This window comes from Falco rusticolus, chromosome 8 (assembly GCF_015220075.1).
Source record: "Falco rusticolus isolate bFalRus1 chromosome 8, bFalRus1.pri, whole genome shotgun sequence".
NCBI lineage: Eukaryota > Metazoa > Chordata > Aves > Falconiformes > Falconidae > Falco > Falco rusticolus.
The window spans coordinates 23,741,477-23,749,910 of NC_051194.1; positions in this window are offsets into that span (position 1 = coordinate 23,741,477).

Below are 8,434 nucleotides of genomic sequence, written 5' to 3' on the forward strand. Positions count from 1 at the left end.
CAACTACAAGGCAAAAGCTACATGAGTTGGGCGAATGTCGCTGCTGCAGCCCTCCCTGTTCCCCTTCCCTGTCCCTCTCAGCCTTGCTCCCTGGTCCTGGGCTAGCACCTGGCCACTGGCCCAGCTGCCACCAGCTCATCCTGTTCCCACACACCATCGGCAAAGCCAGCGCTCTGGGAGAGACCGTTGTTCCCCCGGAGCTAGTGGGAGGGCGGGTCGGAGGCCACGAAGGTGCTGGAGCGGGCGGCGCGTGCGGGGTGGCTGCGGGAGCGGGGGCTGCCCAGCCGGGGCAGGGGGAGGCGGGGAGGGGACCTTGTCGGGGCACACGGAGACCTTAGGGGCGGGTGGCGAGGGGCCGGGGCCGGGCTCTGCCCAGCGGTGCCCAGCGCCAGGGCTGGGGCCAGCGGGCACCCGCTGCGGCGCAGGCGGCTCCCGCTGCCCGTGAGGGAGAGCTGCTGTGCCGGGAGGGTGCCGGGCAGCCTGGGGGGGCTCCTCCTGCCCAGCCCCCCCAGCCCAGGCTCTGTGCAGCCTGCCCGAGGGGAGCTGCCGCAGCCGGGGGGCGGCTGGGGGGGCTCCGCCTGCCCTGCAGCCCCCACCCGGCTGCGGTTCTGCACTTTGCTGTTGCTGAGCTCTTCTAATCGGGAACCAGCGCTCTATCGCAATGAGTTGACTGTAAGCTTGGCTCGCCAGGTTAGCAAGAGTGCTGCTACTTGGTGGGTGTTAACTGTTGGGGAATTGAAGAGAATAATCTTACATAAAATGATAATACGCTTTGCCAAAAATGATAAGGAAAGCAAATATACTGCACTTGAAATATTGCACATCTTAACTAAGAGCCACGATTGCTTACGGCTTATTATAGGTTTTCACGAAAACTCTAAATAAATTATCTAGCAAGAGATTTCTGGCTCATCCAAAATAAGAAATTCTTGTGCTTTAATGATACAGTCTGCTAATGCTGTGAATGGACGCCAAAAAAATGTGTGCAAGGAGCCGAACGTACCAGAGCACAACTCCACTAAACGTTGTTTAGGCATAAATCACTACATTTCATCCTTTATTTACAGCCCTTTGCTGACCCTTGCAGGGTGATATCAGGTCACTTCAGGCTGTAAATCTAAATTTTATAAAGCCAAAACATAGACTGAATGACTGGCAAATGTGTGCTTGTGTTTCAAATCTTGACCCAAACGTGGCTGGGTCTTCCTGAAGTGAGATGATGATGTGTTCGGTTTCTGGACAGAATCTTAACTTGGGAAGTCAGCCATGTACTCGGCCATGCTTAGATTAATGTTTAAAGAAAAGTACCCTCCCTGGTACCAATTTAATGATGAAACTGAATTTAAAAATAATCTAATTTAGACTACAGCATTCATGACCCACATTCATCTGTGACAAAGAAACCAGGCAGCCTAATTTCATCCAAGGGATTAAAAAAAATTCACAGTTTGTGTCTACAGTGAGAGAGAAGGGGATGTTTGCTCTGCTGTGCTTTGGACCTTCACCAGAGGGGTGTGTGTGTGTGTGTGTGCAGAGCTTGCTGGTGTAAAAGTGAGATAATTTTGAAGATGCACACGTTTCTCCTCTTACTCATTTCAGTGGGAGGTGTAATGTGCAAGTCGGTAAAGCACAGGGGTGGGAAGCAGGAAATCCAGGTCCTGCTTCCAATTCTTCCCCAGATTTCCTCTGTAAGTTCAAGCAAACCATTTAATCTCCCAATTTAACCTGTTTTCTCCCATACCCTGGAGATTACAGCATACCCTGGTAGCAGATGGAAGTTAATGCTGATCAATACCTGGATGCGTTGGGCAGCACTGTGGTTTACGTGGTTGCGGCAGTTGTGGCTCGGTTTCAGCTTGTAAAGTTTAAACCGGGCTCAGAGGCCGGTACTTGCCCATCCCATCTCCTGTCTGTCATGGTGTTGGGTGGGATACAGCAGGAGCATCCTGTGTGGGATGCAGCGGGAGCATCCTGGGTGATCAATACTCGGATGTGTTGAGTGGCACTGTGGTTTATGTGGTCATGGCAGTTGTGGCTCGGTTTCAGCTTGCAGAGGTTAAACTGGGCTCGGAGGCCAGCTTGCCCATCACATCCAGCCTGCCATGGTCTTGTGTGGGATGCAGTGGGAGCGTCCTAGGTGGGATGCAGCAAGCCGGGATGGTGGACACGGGTCACTAGTGCTGAAAACTGATGGCCGCAGCAGGAGCGGTGGCGATTATCGGTAGTTTGCTGTTGTTTCTGAGAATCGGACTTCTGGTCTACCCGTGACGGCCAGGCTCTGCCGGACCCCCTCCCGCCACAGGGAGAGCGGGGCCCGGGCGCGCCGCCCGCCGCAGCTCCGGGCTGGGACGGCTCTCGCTCGGATTCTCCCGCCCTCCGGCTGCGGGACGCTCGCGGGGCGGGGGGAACCCGCACCCCCACACCCTCTCAGGCAGCACGCGTGGCCCGGCCCCGTCCCGCCCCGGGGGCCGCCCGCCGCCTCCCCGGCCCCCCAGGCCCGCCCCCCGGCCGCCCTCGCCCTTCCCGCCGCCGCTTCGCTCGGCGGCAGCCGGCCCGCCGTGCCCGCCCAGCCAGCCCGCGCCGAAGGAGCGGCCGGCGCCGAGGGAGCGCTGAGGGGGCGCTGAGGGGAGCGGCCGGCGCCGAGGGAACGCTGAGGGGAGCGGCCGGCGCGGAGGGAGCCGCCGGTGCTGAGGGGCGCTCCGGCCGCCATGGCCGCGGTGGGTGCAGCGCGGGGGCGGACGGGCGCGGCGCCGGGGCGGCGGCGGGCGCGACTCTGATGTCTCGGCCTCCCCGGGCAGGTGGCGAGGGGCACGGCGACGCGGCGCAGCCGGCTGAAGCGCTCGGACGGCAGCACCACCTCCACCAGCTTCATCCTGCGGCAGGTGAGGGGCGGGGGCCGGGCCGCGGCCTCCCATCCCCCGGGCCGGCCGGGGCGCGGCGTGGGCGGGTGCCTGCGGGGTCCTTGATTACTATATTTTAATAAACCACCGCGTTCCGTGGGGTTGGCTGCCCGGTGGCCGGGTGCGTGGCTGCCTGAAGCCGGGGGAGTTTGGGTGCAGGTCAGCGCTGGGCTTGGGGTGGCCAACCCGGAGACCCTCCGGCTGAGGAGACAGGCCTAAGAAATCCGGCCGAGGTCAGGATTTGTTCCTATAAACACACATGCTGTGCTCGCCTTTAGTCCCTGAGCTGCCCTGTACACGTTGGGCTGATTTTCTAGTTATTCCCCGTAACGCTGAGGGCAAGAAACACACTTTCCTTAAAGCACAGAAGCTGCGATTTTAGGGACCAGACTTCAGGATTCCTGGATTAAAAGTGATGCTAAAAGTGTCAAGAGCATTGGCACCTCCGTTTGGGGCTTCGGGCTCATCGGTGCTAATTATACAGCAGCCCTGCTTCCCCTGGCACCGCAGGAGCTGCGTTAGCTGGCGAGATGGAACCTCCTGTTAATAGTTACCCTCTCCTCTTCTATTTCCAGTCTTATGCTCTTGCCTGCCAGCTGTCCCTTGGGAAAATAAAGGCACACAACCCCTGTCTCCCTGAAGCATCGCTTTCTCGCCTTAAAGATGCTTCTCAGAGTAAATGTTACTAATTTCCTTTAAAAGTAAAGGAGGTGGAATGTTTCTTGGAGCATGAACCTGTATCTTTCCCCCCCCCCCCCCCAGTGACTTCATTAGAAATTTAAGGAAGCACAAGGAAAGCGAACCGAGCCCTTGACAAATTCAGGGATGCTAGGCATGCGTGGAAGCGTAGTTTGCTCGGGATGTGGAAGTTGTGAGGTCTGTCTGTCAGGGAAAGGTATTTAAATAACCCAGGGAAGTTTTATGTTGTGTTGTGGTGTCTGCTTATCACTGGTCCATCCCATAGCAGAGGCGCAGTGGTGTCACACTGGCATCCCCCTTTCCAGCACCGGCAGAATGACATGTGAGAGTCACAGTAAGGATCTGATGTTTAATGGGATCTCAGCCATGTAAATTAGAGTTGAAATAAGGATAAATAAATATAAAGGTCATTTGAACCCACGTTAGCCTGTCGTGGTGGTTGAGGAGCCTTGTTGGAGATGTCCTGAAGAGTCTTTCAGCTTGTCAGAAGTTGTTGTTTCAAGAGGTGGATTTTGTGCCACACTCACGCAGAAGCTGAGGCCTTGTGCTTCAGGCAAACGGAGGGTGATCAGCGTCACCCGGAGCGCGCCGTGTCTGAGGGAGTGAGGGTGTGATGTGGGATTTTGAAAACCTTGTGCTTGGAAGCGCTTGCGCCAGCACCCGGGGAGAGCTGCTGCTTGTGTGGAAGAACCTGGCTCCTCAAGCAGACGCACAGGGTGTCGTAGCCGAGTTACACAGATGGCATCACACGCCTTGTTCGTGTGCAAAACATGCGGAAACATTTCCTGCACTTTGTGCTTTTTTCTGTCCTGTGTCTCGGGATGTGATGTGCTCGGCAAGTGCAGCGTGCTTCAGTGTCTGTTCGTCTGTTGTCTTTTTGTGGGGAGGAAGATGGGGAGATTTGCTTTTACTTCTGACACCACCCCTCTGCCCCGAGGAGGCGCTTTGTGCTTGGTGACACATTTGAGGGACGCTGCCAAGTAATAATGGGGAGACTGGGTAGTGGGGTGTTTTTCCTTCTGTCACAGTCACAGACCTGCGAGTCCCACTGCAGGGACCTGGCTGCATATCCACACCAGCACCGGTGCTCTGTCAGCTCCAGCATCTCTCTGCTCTGCCCCGGCAGAGGATGATGCTGTGTTGGCTGAAGCTACCACATCAGTCTAATTTCGGCTCCGTGTAGTACACAGCAAAAATAATTGATCCATATCAGAACTTGCTTATCCCAAATGGGAAGGGAGCAAAGTGCTGTCGCTTTCTGAGATGACTACCTTGACACCTTTTGAACAGACAAGTGCGGTAGCTCTGGTCAGGAGGTTGGTGAAAAGGTTTCATTTGAATTGTACAAGCTGAGCAACAAAAACAACTCTGGGATTGCCTCCCCCAGCCCTCGCTGGGGCCAAGTGTGGTGAGGCTGAGCTGGAGGCGTGATGGGGTAAGAGTCTTGCTGCTCCTTCCTGCAGATTTCATGTGGTGTCCCTCGCCACAGGGTGGTTCAGCTCCTCAGGATTATTTCCTTTGCACAACTGCTTCTGCTGCTACTTTGGTACTAGGATGAGACAATTTATCCAACATTTGTAGTTAGTGGGTTTTGTTTGAGAATGGGGATTTCAGCTCTGCAGAGGCAGAGCAGCCCCAGCTGCCCAGTGTTGCTGTCCTCTCCTCCTGCTGTGAAGTTTTCCCTAACAGCAGTCAGGCTTTAGAAGCGTAAGTGGAAAAAAAAGTCATGATAGCAGGGATTAACTTCAGGTAACATTGTGGTGGTTGTAGGTATAACTTTAAAAAAACCAGAAATTCTGCCAGTAAGATTTGCAGTAAATGCCCTCAAATAATTTAAATGTTTTGTAGATATTGTATACATTAAGAATTGCGCACCAACTTCTTGCTCAAGTCCAAAATACCAATGGAAATTTCATCATTGGTTTCTGCTAGTGTCAGGAGAGGCACAGGTCCCCTAACTTTGAATTCTTTACTTGACTTGTCATTACGTTGCATCTAATTTTTGGGTTCAATCCATTCGTCAATCTCATTTAGTAAGGGAATAATGTTTGGGCGAGCTTTGAATTTGAATTTTTGTCAACACTGCATGGTGACAAGCAAAGAGAATCCATCATGCTGAGTCCCATGTGTGTGTCAGCAAAGGCAGAACTACCAATTCCAGCACTGCCAGCGTGGGCAGCGGGCAGTGCCCGTAACTGCCTCTTGCTGTGAGAAATGCTGCACTGGCAGACGTGGATGAAGTGGTGTGCAAGTGGGAGCAGGTAGGTATGTGCTGAGAAGCAATGGGCTGGTATATGTATAAAAAACACACCAACCCAGTGAGTAAGATCACTCATGTCCCAAAGTGACCTGGGGTGCAGGAGATTCCCAGGTTGTTGGATGGGCATCTCTATCTCCAGCAGCACAGCCAAGGCTGAGAATAAACCTGCGCTGAAGCTGTTAAGTGCAGTGTTTGAGCAAGGAATGGGTGTACAGCATTGTTCCTCTTGCGTGGCAGGTGCTGCTCAATTATATTTAAGAACCCCCTTAAGGGACAGAAGTCAATTGTAAGACAGTAAGTGGGTCATCTGAAAACATATGCTTATAATTTTGCAAAATACTGTCATAATAATTAATTGTTTTTGCTGGAAGATTTTGTGTTTCCACCACTTATTTTGACATGGTGTGACTTGTGAGTGTACGCAATTTATTTTTATCCTTTGACTTCTGGTAGCATCAGTTTTATTGGCTGTGATTTTTAATGGCATTTATTTCACTGAAAAAAGTTAAGTGACCTGTGAAGAATGAGAACAGTCACCCAAAGGTTGTGTTAGAGTTAGAGCATCACTTTTTGTCAGAAGAAATAGCCACAGTGGCAGCTTTTTACTGCAGGTGCTCCCAGGTGGGTCTGCAGGGCCAGGGATGTGGCTATAGGTGTGTGTACTAGAGGTTATTCAAACCCCTTATGCATATGCTAACACAGTTTCAGGAGGCAAAACAACACACGGTGTGTCTGTGTAACGGGATGGGGATCCCCAGGGGAAGATCAGCACCTGAGAGAGGGATTTTTACCCTTGGAGGTGGGTTGGCAAAGGTCTGAGCAGGGGTCCTGTGTTGCTGGAGTGTCACAAATGAGTGGGTTAGGTTCAGTTGCTTAAAGAATCACTGCCAAAGGTTATCAGCAAAACAGTTTTAAGAGGAGGTGGACATTCAGCCTCCCTTCCTCCTCCTCCTCCTTCTCTTTCTGGATCTGGCCGGGTGTCTCCCCGTGGCGATGCCTGCCTGCTCTAACAGGCTGCGACTTGTCTGCTTGGGTGCCGGACTGCCTCGCTCTGTAACGTTACCGTAACTTACATGCTAATGGTGAAATACAGAGTTACCTGCTTTTTGCTGTCAGCAGGGCCTTGTCATAAAATCATCTTGAAACACTCATAGCAATCAGTGGAAATCCTTTCTAGCTCATGTCAGCGACTTCAAGTAAAGCCACTGAGTGTACCTGTTCAGTCCAAGCACAATTAACTTTATATGAAATTATATTTAGACATGCAGTTTATTTCTGGCAGATTTTTGCTGCTTATATTTAGAGGTAGTTGAAGTCAATTTTCTTTTAAGACATAGTTACACCTAGTGATGCATCTCTGGCAATGCTTGTGCTTCCCCCTCTTAAATACTATTTTTTCGTATGTAATACTGAAAGGAAACCCAGCATTTTCTGTTATTAGACCAGCTTTCAAGCTGTAACAACACTTTAAAAAGTTGGTGACATTCCGACAAAAAATAATTTACAATCTTTCAAAATAATTTTGTTGCCTTGTTTTCTTTTTGTGTGTGTGTGTGGAGATGGGACTGTGGTATCCTTCCTGCAAGACCGAGCAGTGTACTCTAGCTGGACGTTGGCATCTGCCTTCAGGTATCTCCTTGTTAAGTCAAGGAAGAAGGTCAGATCTGGGAAGCTTTCAGGGTGTCTGAGTTTTGTTTGTCATTTACAAAGCCTGAAAACCTTTCCCTTGGCACGCGTGACGTAGAGCTGCCCAGTTGCCATCTCACATGTGCCTTTCTAGATGTAAAGCACACGAAGCTGCTCATCGGCTCTGGCATATGTTAGCTTAATTACGTGCACTGACATTTTCAAGAGCAATGCCTGGCCTGAAGTACAGGTTTGAGTTTTGTAGTTGATTTTTTTTTGCTGACTGTCCTGTAAAGTAATGATCTGAATTAGGGGGGATCAGTATTTGGTCTTTGGTCATCAGTGATGTACATAGGCAGCTTCAGTGGCCATCTCTTAACAAACTTTTTAATGTGCATTTGATTTCTTCCTCCAGTTCTGCATTTTTTTGTCTTAAAGTAATTTTCCTTAGAATGAAATGAGACCTTGGTTGATGACCTTGAGACTTTGGTCTTCAGTAATACAGGTTTGCTGGTATGCAGGAGGTGGATGATGCCGAATCGTGTGAGCCCTTCCAACCTGGGTATGCAGTGAACCAGGCATTTCTCAAAATCAATTTCTGATTAGATTGATAAAATAGATATCTGCAAAGCAGCAGATTAGAATTTCAGTAATTTGCCAGGATGAGCTCAATTCTATGATGAGTCATTAATTTCTAAAATACTTACTGTCATAGAATATGATTATTCCTTAGAGGACTGAATCGTTATTTTTCTTTATACAGCATTTCAGAACTGTTAAAGCATTTGACAGGTGAATAAAAGATTCAGCCCTTTTTCCGAAGAAACCTTCTCTGCACGGCAGAGTGGCATTGTTTTAACTCGCCTTTCTTCTTCGATCAATGTATTTAGCTTATACAGCAGTTGCTTCTTTCAAGTTAAACCACACTTAAGACCAGTTTACTTTGTAA